The 19,972-nt window shown below is 41.9% G+C and overlaps 1 protein-coding gene and 1 long non-coding RNA gene across 2 annotated transcripts in view; one reads left to right on the top strand and one right to left on the bottom strand.

Moving 5' to 3' along the window:
* The window catches only part of LOC122646368 (vacuolar protein sorting-associated protein 26A), a 51,323-nt gene that overhangs the window by 16,230 nt on the left and 15,121 nt on the right, over positions 1-19,972 (top strand). The window lies entirely within an intron of this gene.
* On the bottom strand, positions 29-17,989 carry LOC122646369. The gene is made up of 3 exons (XR_006330605.1): positions 17,978-17,989; positions 7,612-7,616; positions 29-123 (listed from the first exon to the last, which is right to left on the bottom strand). It is a non-coding gene; the product is annotated as an uncharacterized LOC122646369 (long non-coding RNA).

Below are 19,972 nucleotides of genomic sequence, written 5' to 3'. Positions count from 1 at the left end.
CTCTTTTAGTTCCTTCCAATTGAATCTGGTCATTCTTTCTTATTGGTGCATCCGTGGGTCTCCTTTGTACATGACCAAACCATCTCAAGCGGCTCTCCCGAAGTTTGTCTTGGATTGGTGCAACTCCCAATTCGGTTCTAATACAAACATTCCTTACTCTATCTCTCCTGGTCTTGCCGCACATCCTCCTTAGCATCCTCATCTCCGCTACACTCATCTTATCTATATGACTCTTCTTAACTGCCCAACATTCCGCCCCATAAATCATCGCTGGTCTTATTACTGTCCTGTAGAATTTCCCCTTAAGCTTAATAGGCATACGTTTGTCACATAAAACTCTTGATGCTCCTCTCCATTTCAACTATCCTACTTTAATTCTATGGGAAACATCATCTTCTATATCACCTTCTTTGTTAAAGGTTGACCCTAGGTATTTAAAGCATTCACTTTGTGGTAGCTCTCTCTCCTCAAGTTTCACCACTTCATCATCTCTCCTGGTTTGCCTGAAGTTACACATCATATATTCTGTCTTTATTCTGCTTAACTTAAAACCTCTTGATTCCAAGTTTGATCTCCATAGTTCTAGCTTTGCATTAATCCCTTCCATTGTCTCATCTATCAAAACAATATCATGAGCGAATAACATACACCAAGGGACTTCATCTTGAAGATCAACACTCATACCCAAATGCCTCGTGCTATAGCTCTAAACTCAGCTTCAGCACTAGATCGAGCCACTACAACCTGTTTCTTGTTTCTCCACGTAGTTAAATTTCCTCCAACAAAGGTGCAATATCCAGATGTTGACTTTCTATCATCAGGACTGCCTGCTCAATCTGCCTCAGTGTAGGCCTCTATCTGGAGATGACTACGTCCAGGGGCTGACTTCAAGTACCCCAGTATTCTGTATGATGCCTCTAAGTGAGAGGACTGAGGATCATGTATAAATTGACTCACGACACTCACAACAAATGCGATGTCTGGTCGGGTATGTCAGAGATATATCAAATGGCCAACCAATCTCTGATAACTATCCTTGTCCACAGGGTCACCTTCCTTACTCTTCAAGTGTGTGTTGGGTTCAAGATGAGTATTTGCTGGTTTGCAACCAATCATTCCTGTCTCACTCAATAGGTCAAAGGTATATTTTCTCTGAGAAAGAGATATGCCTTTGGCTGAATAGGCCACCTCAATCCCCAAAAAATACCTTAGCCTTCCCAAATCGTTGTCTTCAAATTCGGTGCCTAGATAAGTCTTCAACTTTTGAATTTCTTGTGCATCGCTGCCCGTGATCACTATGTCTTCAACATACACTATCAAAATTGCCACATGCTGTCCCTACCTTTTAACAAACAGGGTGTGATCAACATTGCTTTGTTTATACCCGTACGCAACCATGGCTTTATGGAAGCGACCAAACCAAGCCCTTGGTGACTACTGTAGGCTGTACAAGGCTTTCTTCAACTTGCTACCTTGCCCTGAGCCTCTGGGGTAGCAAAACTAGGAGATATGTCCATGTAAACATCCTCTTCCAAGTCTCCATGCAAGAAGTCATTTTTCACATCAAGTTGTTGGAGATCCCAACCTTGATTCACAACACAAGAAATGATGACTCTCACCATATTCATCTTTGCCACAGGAGCAAAGGTCTCTTGGTAGTCGATTCCCTGGGTTTGGGTAAACCCTTTAGCAACTAATCTTGCTTTATATCTCTCTACCGAGCCGTCTGATTTGTACTTCACAACAAAGACCCACTTGCAGCCAACGGGTTTCTTTCTTGGTGGAGGAATCACCAAATCCCAGGTCTGATTTTTCTCAAGGGCATGCATCTCTTCTTTCATCGCATCTTTCCACTTCTGTTCAGCTATTGCTTCCTACCAATTGTTAGGGATAGGAACAGAGGATAATGATGACACAAAGGCATGGAATGAAGGAGTTAGAGGATTGTATGACACAAAATTGGAAATTGGGTGTTGTGTCCAACTCAGCTTTGGTGTCCGAACAACAATGGGTAAATCAATGCTAGGATCAGGTGGAAGCTTACCAGGAAGATGACTAGGAGTGGGACTTGGAGCAAGAACCGATTGTGTAGAATCAGTGGTGGTGGTGTCTTTGTGCCAAGTTCTACGAGGAGGGAAGTATGTTACATGAGAAAAGGTCTTTAATTCTTTTGATTCTCCAGACTCCCTCTTAATTATAGGCTGCCCATTCTGTCCTTGTTCTTGTTCTTGACTGGTGATCCCATCCTCCAATTCAACAAAAGTATCCTCTATAGTCGGTACATTAACATCCAGAGGGGTAATTAGCGAGACCTCTTCATCACTTAGAATCTCCTCCTGGAGAGGGACCGGCGGTGTAAAGTAAGCTTCAGATTCCCTAAACATCACATCCATAGTGACAAATAATTTTCTGGTTGGAGGATGATAGCATTTGTACCCCTTCTAGGTAGCCCGGTAGCCGAGAAAAACACACCGGAGCCCTTTTGGGTCAAACTCCCCGTGAACATGATGGTTTCGAGCAAACACCACACAACCAAAAACTTTGGGAGGCACAACAAATGTTGAGGATCCCAATAGAATATCCAATGGGCAACGACTACTTAAGACTCGGGAAGGAAGTTGATTAGTAAGATAAGTAGCTGTAAGTACCGCAATGCCCTAGAAACGAGGAGGAACAACCATAGCAAACATAAGGGATCGAGCCACCTCCAACAAATGCCGATTCTTGCGTTCAACAACTCCTTTTTGAGCAGGAGTATCCACACAAGAAGTTTGATGAATAATTCCATGGGAATCCAAATAGGAGCAAAAGGCACCATCCATATACTCTTTGCCGTTGTCTGACCGTAGAATCTTCACCATGGCATCGAATTGGGTCTGGACCATTTTATGAAACAAGGTGAAACAAGGGAAGACATCACTCTTACCATGCATCAGGTATTGTAACAGTCAATAAAGGTGATAAACCATCGAAACCCAGAAGTAGACATACATCGGGCAGGGGCCCACACATCAGAATGTATCAAACTAAATGGATTCATACTTCTATTATCAGAAATAGGATAAACACTTCTTGTTTGCTTTGCCAAAGTGCAAGCATCACAAGAAAAATTAGTCAGATTACAACGTTTCAATAAACTAAGAAATAGAACAGATAAAACACCAAATGGAGGATGGCGCAAACAACGATGCCAATTATTCAACTCAAACAATGCAGAATCAGAATCAGATGACGCAGGCTGGGATGTCAAAGCTGCCGGTGAACTATCAAGCACGTACAAACCACCAACCACCTTACCACATGCAATCGTACTGCCCGTTTCCAAGTCCTGGAACAAACAATGGTTCAGAAAAAATGTCACTTTACAGTTTAAATCCCTGGTTAAGCTACTAATGGAAAGCAAATTAGTAGAGAATTTAGGGACATGTAACACAGATGAAAGGCAAAGAGAGGAAGTGCACTACACGGATCCCTTTCCCGAGATTGGAGAAAGAGACTCATCAGCAACACAAACCTTATTATGACTAGATAAAGGGGAATATTTGAAAAAGAGAGAGGAAGAACCTGTCATATGGTCGGTTGCCCCTGAATCAATGACCCAAGAATCGGGTATGACTGAGGTGCAATTCCCACCAAATGGAAATACCTGTGGAAGAAGTGATAGTGTGATTGGAAGGCAGAAAAATAGCCGAAGCAGCCAATGAAGGAGACACAGATGCCGAAAAAGACGTGTCTAATCGAGTCATCATATCTCAGAGATTTTGTAGTTCAACTACAACTTGGGAAAGAGATTGTTCGGGCTGCTCTTCAATAGAGGCTTGATGGGCACGGGTATTGCTGGGCCGATTGGAACCACCCTTCCCACGCCCATGAGTATCCGCAGGATGACCATGAAGCTTCCAACATCGGTCCTTGGTGTGCCATTCCTTCCCACAGTGATCACATTTAATAGGGGGGATCACCTGATGTCCGATCACCAACAACAGTACGAGAAGAGTTCCCATAGGAAGAAGATTGAGAACCAAAAATAAGGGCCAATCATTCCTGAGTAACAGGAGTAACCATGGTTGTACGCCTACTGTCTTCAGCCGAAAGAATCGCATAGGCTTGCTCAAGAGTTGGTAGAGGATCACGATTCAGAATATTGACCGGATTTGATCAAACTCAATATTGAGGCCAGCCAAAAAATCAAAGGCACGCAAACGATCTTCCCACTTCCGAAAAGCTTTTGCATCAACATCACAGGTTGCAGTGAAGGTGCCCAAAAAATCCAACTGCTGCCACAATGCACATTTTATTATAATATTGAGAAAGGGACAACTCCAACTGCTTGGTAGAGTGGATCTTCTGACAGAGCTCATAGCACTGGTCAGCATTCCCGACCTGAGAATAGGTGTCCTAGGCTGCCTTCCATATCTTGGCAGCCGTATCAAGGAGAAGGTAACGCCCGCCAATTTCTTGGTCTATGGAATTAACCAGATAGGACATGGCCAAGAAATTAAAATTCATCCATCGATCCTGTGCAGGACCAGCCTCTGTAGGCCTGACAGTAGTGCCCATGATGTAGCCAGAGAGACCACGGGAACCAATTGCGAACAAGCAAGAACGAGACCACAAGAGATAGTTGCTGCCATTTAATTTGATAGGGTTCATCGGAAATGGAAGAAAGTCAAGTTCCGACGAACCATCAGGGCCAGAGGAAGTAGAAGTGATCTCCGAAACGTCAGGCATGCTGGCTGGTAAGAAAAAAAATTCACAGGAACATAAAATAAATCCTCCAAAAAAGGCCCTTGGTGGGAGTCAACTCACCACCAAGGGTGTGAAAGAGAAGGCTGTAAGGTTGGAGAGGGCTCCCGCGAGAAGGAAATAGAGGTCGAGAGGGGTCGCGGGAGGCTGGAAGGGGGCGGAAAGGCTAGCGGAAGACCTGGAGGAGCTGGCGGAGGTCAGCGGAAGGTTGGCGGAAGAGTGGTGGTGGTGGTGGAAGGCTGGCGGAAGTGAGTGGTGGTTGGCGGTGGTGAGAGAGAGAGAGAGAGAGAGAGAGAGAGAGAGAGGGAAAAATTCATTGCCCATTTTCCAGATATTTTTGGCTGTAATGCCATGTTGAATTCCGTGAATACTGGCTTGAGTCAGAGTGACTACGGCCATTCTTTATTTATAATAAGAGAAGGAACATTCTAGAATAGGTATAAGGACAAAATTACCCCTATGTCAAATTTTCCCTTGAAACCCCATATTACAACAGATATAAACTGTTGTTCCCCACTAGTGAAACAATAAATTCAATTTTCTTGTATTTATTTTCTGATGCAATTATGTCAAATAGGGGCAAATAGGATTTTTTTGAGGGGTGGGGGCACTAAATTATCCTAATGTTTGAAAAAGCTACGTTTGTGGTACCTCATTTTTGGAAAACTCTGTTTGGGTATTCTTTTCCAAGCTGAAAATATTTTCAATTTTACCCATGGCCAGTTATCTCACCCCCACTTCCATATTCTCATCTCCAATCCCTCCCCTCCCTACCAGCCGTCCCCACTGCCCTTTGCAACCCCCCCCGCCCCTCCAACCTCCAACTCCCGCCCCACACCACGTTTTATTTTTTTCTATTTTAATGTGTTAATAGATGTATCAGCATTTTATTTTTATTGTTTCTCAGTTTCAAAATCAAGAAGAAATCAAGAGGAAAGAAGAATCAAAATCAAGAGGAAAGAACGAAGAAGAAATCAAGAGGAAGAAGCGAAGAAGAAATCCCCCATCCCAACCCCGTCCATCTCTTGACCTGCAACTCCAACTCCCACTCCAAGTCTCCAACCCCCTTCTGCAAACCCCATCCCGACCCCTTGTCTGCAACTTCCTCCACCACCCGCTCCTCTTCCTCGCGCCCCCACCCCTGAGTCTCCCTCCCCCCTTCCTCCCTCTTTGTATCCCCACGCCCCCACCCCCTCCTCTAGCGTGAGTTCTTGTTATTGTAAAGCAATCTGGTAGCACTCTGATTGTGCCATATTTATTGTATCCTACCGCCGATATGGTTCTTCTCAAATGTCCCAGTTCGGACTTTTGTTCGCTTCAATTTCCAAAAGCCTTAAAATATCAGTAGAAATAAATTGATGAGGTAGGAACATTTAACATCCATGCTCCTTTGTATTTCCAGGTATACTGTACAGAAATATATTAAGTGGAAGATATCCAACAAAACATGAATCGGGACTCCAAGAAGTTATCAATCATGAACAGAGCTCAACCAGCCTTAATAACAGTTGGGTTGTGAATAATCTCATTGGTAACCCAGATCTTCTCCTCAGGGAACTGCTTCCTAGTTTCATTAGCAATCTGGACAGCCCTTTCGACACCCCAGCAAGATCCATATGCTTCAGCAAGTTTGACAATAACATTACCCCATATGTATCCATTGTCATTCTCCTTGGCTTCTTTACCACATCACCTGAAATTTTTAACAGGTATGGCAACTTAGAAGGAAGGGGAGGGAGATTCAGGGGAGGCGAGAGGGTGGGGGCGGGGGTGGGGTTTGCAGCAGGGGTTCTGGACTGGGAGTTGCAGGTCAAGGGGTGGACCAGGGGGTGGGGCAGGAAATGTGGATTGCATAGGGCAGTGGGGTCCGGGTGGTTGGAAGGGGAGGGGTTGGGGGGTGAGAGAGCCAGACATGGGTAAAATTGGAAATATTTCCAGCTTGGAAAAGAATTGGTTGATGAGGAACCACAAACATAGTTTTTCACAGGTACCACAAACTAGTTTTTTCAAACATTGGGTACCTCAGGTGTAACTTACCCATTTTTTTTATAAAGTTTGTTGGGCTATTTTTGTAAGTTGAAAATTAGTATTTCAATTCTGTTTAGCAATCATGGTGTTGAGTTTGTTTCAAACTCTTCTTCCTGTTTAGAGTATGAATAGGATGCTGTTTTCTTTCCCTAAAACATGTAAGCAATGATGGAGATAGGAGATTGGAATTGAAAGAATTTATTTGAGTTTACGGTAGCTGCTGTAAGAATCAGAGTTTGGTTCGACTGCTACTCTTCTTCTCTCTCACTCCCCCCTTTCGATCCAGATCTGGGTTCATCTCTTCCAAGTATGTTCTCTCCTTACTCCTCCCACTTTCTTCTTCCAGTACTTTCCCTCTTTTATTGTTGGTTTCCATACCCTGTTATACTGGTTTTTCCTGTTAGCTGTACTGCTGGTCTGAGAACAAGGTTCAAGAAGTCGGTTTTGACCCTGGTTGAAATCGAATTATTTCGGCACTCGACCAACTTTTAGTCAAAATTCTGCCGGGGTCGGTCGGTGGATTTGTATGACCATTTCAGCGTTCAAAAGCCATATTTTGAGCTCAAACTTGGCAGAGACCCTAATTAAACATCCCTAAATATAGTGGAACCTTTAGATTGTTGAAAAACACACTCAAGTTGTTACTTTGGTTTCGTACCCTAGGTTGGTAGTGTACATCATACCTTGCTTGTATATTTCTCAAAGATAGCCTATGTTACACATGATTTAGTAATATAACATGCCAAATATAAAGAAACCAATTAAACTATGCAATTGCAAGTGACAAATGGAGAAAATCATTTATTATAATTAAATGTCGGGTAATTTACACACCACCACCCCTGAGGTTTGACGAAAGGATGATTTTAACCCCCAGTTTTGGAAAATTCTGCATACCCCCCTGAGGTTTACAAATGGTAACAAATAAACCCATTCCGTCAGTTTATGACTCACACTGTTAAAATCGAAAGGTAAAGTGACAAAAATGCCCCTTCAAAAAAAAAACAAAAACCTGCAACTCATCTTCCCCAAATCGATTGGGAAAGATGAGTTGCAGGCTATAGATAGAAGGTCTGTCCATTAGAACAGCAAGCCCAGCTTTATCTCAACAAGGGAGCAACTTCAACCAGGGAGTTAGGTTCTTAGTAAAAACAACCTCCCGTGGCAGAGCACCATATCTAAGGGTACCCGAGAATGGTCGAAAGCTCCAATGTGGAGAAGCATAAGCAGTAGATGATTCCAAGCCCAAATGCAAATACATCTTCCATTTCCGAAACCCCATCACCGACCCTCTCTCAAAACCCATCTCTGCTAAAACCGCCATCATCTCCACTAACCCCTATTTCTCCTTTCATCCCTATTCTTTTCTCTTTATTTTTTTTATCATTTTCATTCTAAAAACCCTCATCCCACCATCACCGATTCTCCTCTCCATTTCTTTTCACTTCTAATCTAACCCACATCCTTGTCTAAACAAAACCCCAATCTGAATTCCAGCCATGACCACACCCATCCTCAACTAATTTATCATTTCTGATCCCATCATGTCTTTGATTTCCTTTTCCATTTTCCCTCCCAGTAACCATCGGATCCCTATTTCTTTTCTTTTATTCCCATTTTTCCAAACCCAACACAGAATCAGAATCCATTGGCTGCCATCATTTTTTTTCAAGCTCTTTGGAATCCATTGTCGGCTGTGGTGCAAAGAAATGTGGAGCAGAAAAAATAGAAGAAGAGGAAACCAGGGCGGAGAAGAAGGAGATGGGGAGGAAATTGTGCAGACATAGAAGTTAATCGAAGCACAGAAGAGACCCGAGAAGGTGTGGGTCAGATTTTTCCAGGTTGAATCGACCTGATCTTGGGGACATCGAAGACAGCCCACAACTCAACTCCGGGAGGTTTCGCATTTGCGCTCGATACAGGATCAAATCCACCCCATCGTTCGTAGTTCCAGCGCCTTGCGTGAATGACAACTCCATCTCACGAATCCGGAATTTTTAACCATATCAAAGCAGCATAAAATCCCATTAGTTATTACTCTCTGAACTTAAACTGCAGTTTTGAAGACGGTAACAATTAACAAACCCTAGATTCTGAACAGAAATAAAGCTGATCGTAGAGTTAAAAGCAAAAGCTAGAAACACAGATACAAATGGGTTAAAACCTAAAGCAAATGGAAGAGGGAAAGGAAGGAGAGTGAATCAGGATCGGTTCCATGGTGTTCCCTACAAGAATACCTGCAACTTATCTTCCCCAAATCGATTTGGGGAAGATGAGTTGCAGGTTTTTTTTTTTTTTTTTTTTCTTGAAGGGGCATTTTTGTCACTTTACCTTTTGGTTTTAACAGTGTTAGTCATAAACTGACGGAATGGGTTTATTTGTTACCATTTGTAAACCTCAGGGGGGTATGCAGAATTTTCCAAAACTGGGGGGTAAAATCATCCTTTCATCAAACCTCAGGGGTGGTATGTGTAAATTACCCTTAAATGTCAGACTATTACATTGGGGGTGAAGTGTGCAGTCACTGACATAGACTTCAAAAATCACAAGTTCACGTGAAAGTCCAAAGGTGCAAATGAGCAAAAGTTCCCTGCCCTTCCCCCTAGTCTCCTATTGTATGGCAATACCACATAGAGTTCCGGGCAGGCTCAAAAGATGAGGAAGATTGGTGCTGCCTACGAAACCATTCCTCCAACTCGATCACAAAAGATGGCCATGCTATGGTATGTTGGAAGAAATGGTCAAAGTCCATCACAACAACTTGATACGTTGCATCATCAACGTACTCTAGGTACCCCAACCTCAGATATAGATCACCGATTCGGGAAGATGATGCGAACGTGCCTCCACAGTAAACATTGATGTTTGTACCGGACTGATAGGGCTGTTGTTGAGGGCTTGGAAAGGAGAAGATGCTATTAACGAAAGATGCTATCAACAAAAGATGCCACACCCTGTGATTGATCATCATGGGTAGTGCAAAATGAAGACGATGATGAGCCATGTTGATCTAACCCACCATAAGCGACACTAGATGTGTCTGTGGGAAACGATGGTGCACACCATTTTCCCGGCTGCTTGAACCCAGTACTACCCTCCAAACTGAGGCCTCCAAGTTTGTCAGACATGGAAGAAACATCTATCTCCATGTCAAAGCTGTTATGTTCCTCATCTGGTCTGAACCTACGGCGCGGACCTCTGGTATAACTTGCACATGAGGGGGCATGTGCACCATGTCGGCATCCTGGGTAGCATGATCAAACTGAGTCCTTCCTGTGAATAGGCTTCAGCTCCGGCTCCTCTCGAAGGATCTCATATCTATCTTCATCGCCACCACCACCACCGGTCCATCACCATCATCATCACCACCTTCATCTCCACGGGCAAAGGGCAACGGTGTACACATGCGGCTATTGGATTGTGTCCAGTCAATATCCTCATCATCCTCATCAGGATGGGACTCAAAAGGTGGGGGGGGGGGGGGGGAGGTCTGTGAGTAGACTCAACCCTCTCTATAAGACATGAACTTGCTAACATCAGCCCCCCATCTTCCTGGAAATCTTAGGGTCGGGCCTACCGCCGGCTTGATCAATCATTGGCACACTGTTATCCCTCACCCACTCGTATAGAGGATCCTCCTCATCTGACTCCAGCTGGAAGATGTTGCTGAGTTCGATTGGGTCTTCGTCATTGTCCATCCCCAGCGTATGTGCTCCATCCTCAAGCTCATGTTGTAGTGCATATACACCAGCTACTCAAGATGTTTATGACCCAATCGGTTCCACCTCTTCGAGTGGATGATTGAAAACGTACTCCAGTTTTGCTCACAGCCAGAGGCGGAACATATCTGGGAGAGCATTTTAATTGCTATCTTCCTTAGGTTAGGTGCATCTCTTCCATATAGCTCCTACCATTCACCTGCATTAAAAAGTTCTTGGAAAGTGCTAAAACTTGGATACTTTATGAATTGTGAATTGAATAAAGAAACTAAGTTAATAGACCTACCAGGAGCAGTCTTTTCCCAACAGGCCTGTGCAGCAGCGCGACCGAAAGTCCCTATTGCATCTCTGAAGGTCTTCATCTACTTCCATTGCATACATTGATACGTCAACATCTATGTATTAATGGGACTAATTGCATTGATTGTAATAACTTAAGAAAGTACAAGTATACCTCACTAAGGCAGGCAGGCAGGCTAGATATCTGCGTTCAACTCCAACTTGGCCACCACCACTGCAGCTATCAACTCTTGATTCATCCCAAGTCTGTGCTTGTATTGGTACTTGAAAGTATGCTGAAAATAACATAATAGTGCTACAGGTCTTGAATGCCTAGTGAGTCGTGGTCTGTGTCATGCTCGTTCAGGTTGAAACTGAAATATTTCAATCGGTTTTGACCGAAACCGCCGACTTCTTGAACCATGCCCAAGAAGAAAGAGCTACAGGTCCTTCATCCCATTCCAGTTTGATCTGAAACTTGGTGTGCAAGTTTTCTAACCAGAGTCAGCTCTAGACATAGATTCTGGTGATGAAATATCAGCTTTGTGGTGGGTTCTTAAGAGGTCTGGGAGTAGGGAATCTTGTCCTGAAATTTCAGGTTGTTTGGGTATAATCTGAGGGAATTTGATTGCCTGAAACCAAGGTCGGTTACTGATGGTTATGTTGGAATCAAGAGGTAGAGGATGACCCACTCCCATAAATTGCAACTAAGGACTATGTCTTCATAAATACACATGAACCTCTCCTTTTCTGAATGGTGTTAATCCTATTCCCAGCTTCCTTTGAATCCTGTTTAACCCCATTCATTCCTGAAATTCAAATTTCGTCCATCTCTTTAATTTTAATTACTTTTACATCCCTGGTCATTTTTCCTTGCCCAGAGTGGTCCTAAACTGTCCGAAAATTTATAAAATTGCCACTCTTATGTGTTGAGTTTTCTATTATTTTAGTAAGCCATAGTGACCCAAAAGCAGAGTTTTGGAACCCCGCGGTTGGGTTATTTTCTTTTCATTCTATTTTTAATTCTTTGATGTTGTTATTAACTTATTATCATTTTTAATGTCTAGCTTTGGTTTGCATACATGGTTTAATGTGGTGTGTAGTTCATATGGCGGTTGTAATTATTTACCTGATGATGGTCCCCCTTTTTTAGCCATGTGGACACTTGTTTTTGGCCAACAGACATTGGATAAGTTTTACACCTTATGGATTAGCCATCTGTTATTAGGCAAAGGTGGTCTCAAGCTATAGTGTAAGGAGATTCTTCAAATGTTATGAAATGGATGACGGATGAGTGGAGTGAACCATGGCATTATGCCCACGTAGTAAAGCCTATTCATCAGCTAACTACTCAAATCACTGTACAATTCTCCTGGCAGCCTAGAAGTACTAATGAGGTTGTGGATGAGTTAGCCAATAAAGGGGTTGTTAGACCTCGGATTTGTTTTGGGAATTCTATTCTATTTTGATTGGTCTGTGAGAGTTCTCCTTTGGAACGGTTGGGGTTCTTTGGCTGATATTTTGATCAGGGTTACTTTCATGTGTATTGGGTTCGTCCTCTTGTAAAGGGCTGATTGTATTATGTTGTACTTCTATAAATTGTTTCACTATACTTCTACGATCTTTTCTATTTAGGCTCACAATTTGACTCCTAATCACTTTTAACACACTGAATGAAGTAAATAGACCCAGATCAGAACTCTAGCTGGCTAACAAGGTTTGAGGTTTTGGTTTTGACCCTGGTTGAAATTTGAAACAGAAATATTTCGGGTTTCGATCAAAACTCTGCATGTTTCGTCTGGCTGTTTCGGTGGTCAAATGGCCATTTTATGGCCTGAAATTTCAGGGAAACCCTAATTAAGCAGTTCTAAACATATATGACATTTTAGATTGTAAAAAAACACATCCAAAATGATAGTTTAGTTTTGTACATTAGGTTGGTATTGTACGCCTACCCTACTATATACTTTCTCAAATATAACCTATTCTACGCATAATTTAATATTAGAAGTTAGAACATACAAAATTTAATGAAACCAACTAAAATTTTCATTAGTAATGAAAAAAAAAAAAACCATTTAATATTTACATGATGCCTCCAAAGCCTTTCTGATTCGCCTCACTGGCTTCTCCATTGGTTCCTTCACGGTTAAATACCTTGGCCTCCCCTTATCTCCCGCCTTCCTCACTGCCCACCATTGCTCCCCAATTTTGGACCTCTTGCGCAGAAGGTTGCAGCTCTGGAAAGCTAAACTTCTCTCGTATGCTGGGCGCTTAGAGTTTATTAGATCTGTGCTCCAACCTTTTTATATATATTGGTGCGGAATTTTTGGGCTCCCCAAGGTCACCATCAAAGCAGCTGAATCCATTATGTGCTCCTTTCTTTGGAAAGGTGTTGACTCGGCCAGATTTCTCAACCCCTTAAGCTGGTCCTCTATTTGCCTCCCCAAATCCGAAGGGGTCCTTGGTCTGAGGCGGATCAATGATGTCACCATGCTGGTTCCCTCAAGCTAATCTGGAAACTTGTTACTAAGGACAGTATTTGGACTTCATGGCCTCATGGGTCTATATGGGCCTCCTGCGCAGAGATTCCATCTGGTCCGTTAGCTCCCTCACTGATGCTTCTTGGGTTTGGCGCAGTATTCTTCAGGTCAGACATCTTGCCATTGATGCTATCAGCATCAGGATCGTCTACTGCCTATCCGCCTCTCTTTGGCTTGACAAGTGGCACCCTTCCGGTCCTCTCTCTTGCGTTGAGGCCTAGAGACATTTACTCCTCCGGACTTGGCAGGGGAGCCTTGATTGCTTCCATCATCTCCAGGGGTACTTGGTCCTCTCTATCCCCCCCCTCTCTTGGACATTAGGAGATCCCTCCCCTCATCCCCCTTGGTCACCGTGGTAGAGGAGATATTGTTCTTTGGCTCCCCTCTGTAACAAGCACCTTCAGTTCTCATTCTGCTTGGGATCTTGTGAGGCACAAAGGCCTCCCACACTTTGGTTCAAGATTGTATGGTTCAAAGGCCACAGCCCTCGCCATAGTTTTAGCACTTGGAGAGCTCTCTCCAACTGCCTCCCTACTCAGGATTTTCTCATCTGCTGCCACATTCATGTCTTCCCATTGTGCTGCCTCTGTTGGAACGGTTAGGAGGCCACAGACCACCTCTTCTTTTCTTGCCCCTCTGCTGCCTCTATTTGGAAGAGTTCTTAGTCATTTCTGGCCTGGTAGAAGAAGTAATGGATCTGGATTGACATGACTTTTGGAGGAAAAACTATTTGTGACACCGTGGGCAAGCTTGCCTTCAGTGCTTCTATCTCCCACATTTGGATGGAGCAACCTTTGGAGATGGACCCCAAATTCCTGTTCTTTTGAGAAAATTTGGAACACCGTCTTCTTTGAGGTTTCTTTTAAGCTTGCTTTGATGTCCCCTAAACCTGTAAGGCACATCCCAAGGTACATGCTCATTGTTGTCTCCTGGGTCTTCCCATTTCCCTATTACAGCCGACTACTCCTTAGCCTAGGATAACACTTTGTCTTTTCTCTTTCTTTGTGTGCTTGCCCTCGGGCCCGTATATTCCTTCTTTTTTCTTCGTAATTTAAATTTTTATTCATCCAAAAAAAAAAAAAAAAAAAAAAACCCTCTATGTCAATACCACATAGAGTTCCGAGAAGGCTCGAAACCTTGGGAAATAGGGTATATACCTTTAAGTTTGTAATTGTAGTCCCCAACACTTTGTTCTAGCAAGAAATACAGTTGATTTGGCCAAAAAATATAAAATCTGGGTTTTTAGAGTTTTTCCTCTAGTAGGTGAAACCATAGTTCAATATCTCGCGATATATCAGTATCTCGGGCCTATCGAGATATCCGAAATATACCGAAATTTCGCCGAAATATGGTATTTTTTCTGCCATATTTCGGCACTCTATCTCGATGGGTTTTTGGCCATATTAAGGCCTGATACTTCATGTACATCCTTATTTAAGCTAGATAAACACATTTAAACCTTCATATTGCAAAAAAAATGAACTCAAAGTGGTGTTTTGGACTTTTGGGTTTGCACCCTTGATTGACTATATACGGTCGGACCCTGATGTATAAAATAGTTAAATACATATTGTTTAAGTACTAAAAGACATAATAAGAAATTTAAACAAAGTAATGAAACAAAAATAAAGTCAAATGTAGCCTTTAGTTTAAACTTTAAAGTTTAAACTCATAAAGTCATAAGTGCATAAGTCATAACTCATAAACTTCATAATAATCAATAGTTCAATACTCAATACACAAAGTATTTCTACGAAATTTACCAAAATATACCGAAATGTATCAAAATTTACTGAAATATACTGCTCAATACACAGTATTTCTACGAAATTTGAACTTTTGTCATTTCGGAAGCCCATCTCGTCTCGGTATTGTCGAAATTACCGAAATTTCGACGATATATCGCGAAATTTTGTACCATGGGTGAAACCACTCGAAATTCACGTAATGTGTCAACATTTCAATTAATTTTAATCCAAACAGTGCTTTTATATGTACTGTTTTTGTACTGAAACCAAGCTGAAAATGAGTCGAAACCAAATTTTTTGCCAAAATGCCAAAATTTCAGTCGCCACTCTGCATATCTATTGAGTTGCACCCAGTTCCGTTTCGGCCTTTATCGAAACTGAAATATTTTGCGAAATCTTGGTGGTTTCGACCGAGATTTCTAACTATGCTAGCTAATAAATACCTAATCTAACGCAAAGTAAGGCACATAAAGCAATCTTGGAGGATGATTGGTGGGGGGCAGGTAGGATGAAGCCTAGGTTCAGACTAAGCACCTCCTTACAAGATCCCAAGCAAACCCAAATCCAAAGGTCAACAAAAATTCAACATCTCAGATGAAGGTGAAATTTTAACAATGACTCACAGATAAATAGAGTAAGTAATCTTCAGAATACAGCAGCAATTCAATGATCGGATTAAGAGTAATTAGAAATTAAGCAAATCTGAAACAGAAATTCAGAGAATAGGAGATTTCTAATTAATCAAAATCAGAGTGTCAGATCACCCCAATTCTCAACTTGAATCTCACTCTAGGCTGATTAAAGGCATAGTTCTAAAACTCGTCTCGACTTGGCGAGATGTCGGCTCTCAGAAACCGAGACGAGATGGCATATGGTACATAAAAGTGCAATATCTCGGCGAGATCTCGGATCTTGAGTTGAGATCTCGGGTTGACCCATGGAAATGACCCTTCTACTATGTATTTACTTACCTAACTCGACAGAACTCGACATATCTTGGCGAGATCTCGGATCTCGGGTTGACCCATAGAAATGACCCATCTACTATGTATTTACTTACCTAACTCAACAGAACTCTTATATGCTTGCTGTGGAGCACTATATGCAACATTACAGCAACACTATGTCATGGGAAGACTATGTGACACTAGCGGGGACTGAATACTTGATTCAAAGTCATTTTATGTGATGATAGTTGTAACACTGTTAAACAGTTTGATGTAACATTTCTAATTCTTATTTAAGTTGTTTAGCTATTAATTGAATGTTTTGCTTGCTTTCTATTACTAAATTATGTGTAGAGTAGGGTATTTTAGTACGTTCATCGCCTACCAACCTATGGTCCGAATTGAAACTCATATTTGGACTTTGTGTTTGCAAAATCTGATAGTGCCATTGTGTTTAAATGGCCTAAAATAGGCTGAATACCAAGTTTCAGACCCAAACTAGGTCTAAAACCCACCAAGTTGAGGCTTCGAGTCGGGAAAAAACAATGCACCAACTCGGCGAGATATCGACTCGGCTCGGTTTTTCCAAGGGCCGAGTTGGTACCGAGACCCGAGTTTTAGTACCTTGATTAAAGGCTGATTAAGTCAAACTTCAAAAGATGGAATCAGATCTAAGGGCTAGATTAAAAGTAATTTGAAAACTTCAGGTCTGGGATATAAAACAGGACCGATTTGAAGAGGAAATCAATAACTACAAATCAGGGAGCCAAATCCTTCCCAAACCCTGGTCTAAGGTCTATCTTAGGTAGACCTTGAATCAAGGTACTAAAACTCGGGTCTCGGTGCCAACTCGACTCTTGGAAAACCGAGACGAGTCGAGATCTCGCCGGTTGGTGCATTTTTTTTTCAACTCAAGCCTCAACTTTGGGTCAACCCAAGATCGGACAGATCCGAGATCTCGCGAGATCTTACCGAGATCTCGCCGAGATCTCGCCGAGATATGTCGAGTTTTGTCCAATTAGGTAAGGTATTTAAGTGGTAGGTGGGTTAAAATAATGGGTTGAAACCGAGATCCAACTGAGATCCGAGATCTCGGCGAGATCTCGCCGAGATATTGCACTTTGAGACTGAAGCAATCTCGCTCGAGATTTCAAGAATGATGGGAGATCTCGCGAGATCTCGACAACCTTGCCTTGAATGACCCAAGAGATGGGAGTGATCTGATGGACAGATTCCCATTACATCCAATCTCGTTTCCAGCAAAAGAGGCTCAAAAACAGGGTAGCCGACAGCTCTGACTGAGATGGTTCTTGCTGTGATTTGATTGTCAGCATGAACAGTATGTAACCAGCAAATAGAACAGGTGATAATCCTACCCAAACTCAGATTAAATAGATAACATCAAAATCGATTAATAGATGATTCAAAACAGTACTTCAATTGCAGGAAAAAAAAAAAAAAACAGAATAAGAAAAAAAAATGATAACTCTGGCTTCCTACCAACAAGGAACAGAATCTTACTGCCCTCCAAGGATCTCACACCCTCTTACTGAATTACACAACACTCCGTTGCAGAGAATTAAACTTTTATTCATCAAATCGTCCCTGAGCCTTGGCTCTTACAATCTATTTAAAGAGAGAACTAAGAACAGTCCTAATTTGACTAGGAAAGCAAAATCTTGTTGCTAATACTAAACACAACTTAAAAGGAAAGATTCCACATGCATGTGAGAGTGTTCCAAGCTAACTAAATTACTTAAAATACAACTTAAATTAAAGGGAATTACGTCTACCACCTCTGGGGTTTCAAAAAATTACTTCCGTACCCCTGAGTGCTAAATCTGTTTGTTTTGGAAGTGTAAACAGCTTTGATATGACTGCTTGAGTGATTAGAATCGATCACCCAAGCCCCTTTATTTATAATAAATTGAAGTAAATCTGATCAAAGTACAAATAGGAATAATAACACCTCAGTCCTAGTCCTACTAGGAATTCCTAATACAACTAGGAATGCTAGAATAGGACTCGGCTGAGGGTAAAACAATAAAAATAAAATAAAAGAAAAGAATCTAATCTGACTAGTACTACTCCTAACATGACTAGGACTAATCCTAGTCAGCTAGGACTAGTAGGACTAATCCTAATCAAACTAGGACTGCTTATCCCAATCGTGTAAGCAGCCTATTTCAACAGGAAGAAAATGACAATTTTACCCTTTCTTATTTCTTATAAGAAATAAACCCACTCCATCCCACCCCTGTTACCGTTCATCTTCAAGGTCTTGAAGCAGGTTCACCCTTACATCGGTATCTCCAGCAAGGCCATGGGGATCATAAAACAGTTTCATTATCTTCGATAAGCTTGCATAGGAGGCTTCAAGGCTTGCCCGCTAAAACAATAAACCTACCATCACCTCTTGAGAGATCAGGATCGCTTTTTGACTTGTTCTTCCTGGTTAATTGGCAAACACGCTGTCCCAGAGGGAACCAAGGCCGTCACCAAATTCACTAGCTCTTAGAAATTGGGTTGTTTTTTCCCCTTTTGATATCTCCAGATTAGATACAATTTAATTACAGAAGACAGGTGTGATCACTTTAATTTTGGGAATGCCAATCTGATGTGTGATTAGGGTTTCTTTGAGGTGATGGTTCCCTCTCCTTGAGGATCGATCTCATGCTGTAAATCTCTCTTTCTTAAATTTCTAGAACATTTAATTCCTTTTGTAGATCCACTAGAATGCCTTGACTGGTTATTTGTAGATCCACTAGAATGCCGCTGCTTTCATTGACTTTGCCCAGAGATCCTTCAAGGTGTGGGGTGATCAGTGTGGTGAATAAGAATACCATTGGTGAGCATAATTTTTTAATAGGACCTTCAAGTTCGACTCAAACATAAAAAACAAAGCTCTGTGTTCTTTCCCTTTTGAGACGATGGTGTTTCAAACAAATGGGAGTAAAGATGTAAACACACCTTCATTAAGGGTATTATGGGCATTTAGTTAATATTTGGTCGATGACATCATCACTTAACTGTTCTCAGCTAACGGTAGGGGTACGTTTGTCCGAATCTTTCAAAATACAGGGGAGGTTTATGAAATAGATGAAACTCCAGGGGTGATAGTAGACGTAATTGTTTAAAACCTCAGGGGGTGGTAGATGTAATATTCCCTAATTTAAAAGACTAGCTAATCTAATGAAGCAAATCGTGTATGCCTACCTTCTACCCATGTTTTAGGCCCATTAAAGTGGCCCATTACAATGAAAACACATTGGATCAAAGGCCCAACACATACATAACTCAGCCGAAGGCTTATTTCTAATAAAATAAACTCATTTATATGAGTTATCTGCATCACCTAGCAAGACAAAAACACGGATAGGATTTAGTTAATAGATAAAAATTTGGTAGCAAAACAACTGAATGCATGCAGAAAATTTCTTCTGCTTCACCCCAGATAAGAATTGTGCTCCCTGCCTCCTTGGAATCAGGCTTTGATTGTAATCCGGTCTCCAGTAGGGGTGGGTTGACCCCTTAAACTGATTACTTCTCTTTTCTGAAAAATTCTATTGACCTGCTTGGAGTCTTGGAGAAGTTGAGCAATTTGCTGACGGTTTTAACCTGACCTGGTCATCGAGTTCTGCTATGCGTTGAAGACCGGACAGGTTCCAGAGCACTGTAGTGGGACAGTTTGTTCTGCTTGCATGCCTCCTAATTTGATCGTACAATATCAGTTAAATTTTTTTTTTGAAAGTATGCAAATTTGCATTCTTTTCAGAGGCTCCCTTTTTTTGTTGGGGTGGGGAGGAAGGGAGGGCTAGTAGAAGGCCATTGAATTGGGGAGAGATATGGTGGAGAGACATCCAGCTCTGTGAGTGATTTCTTCATTTATTCTTCTTAGATCAGGGTTGTATATTTGCTAAAAGCATTTTATAATCACTCAAGATTGAATGAATTTGATAATT

This window comes from Telopea speciosissima, chromosome 11 (genome assembly GCF_018873765.1).
Source record: "Telopea speciosissima isolate NSW1024214 ecotype Mountain lineage chromosome 11, Tspe_v1, whole genome shotgun sequence".
Classification (NCBI taxonomy): Eukaryota; Viridiplantae; Streptophyta; class Magnoliopsida; order Proteales; family Proteaceae; genus Telopea; species Telopea speciosissima.
The sequence above is the reverse complement of the archived record's forward strand: the minus strand, read 5'-3'. Positions and strand labels throughout refer to the sequence as shown.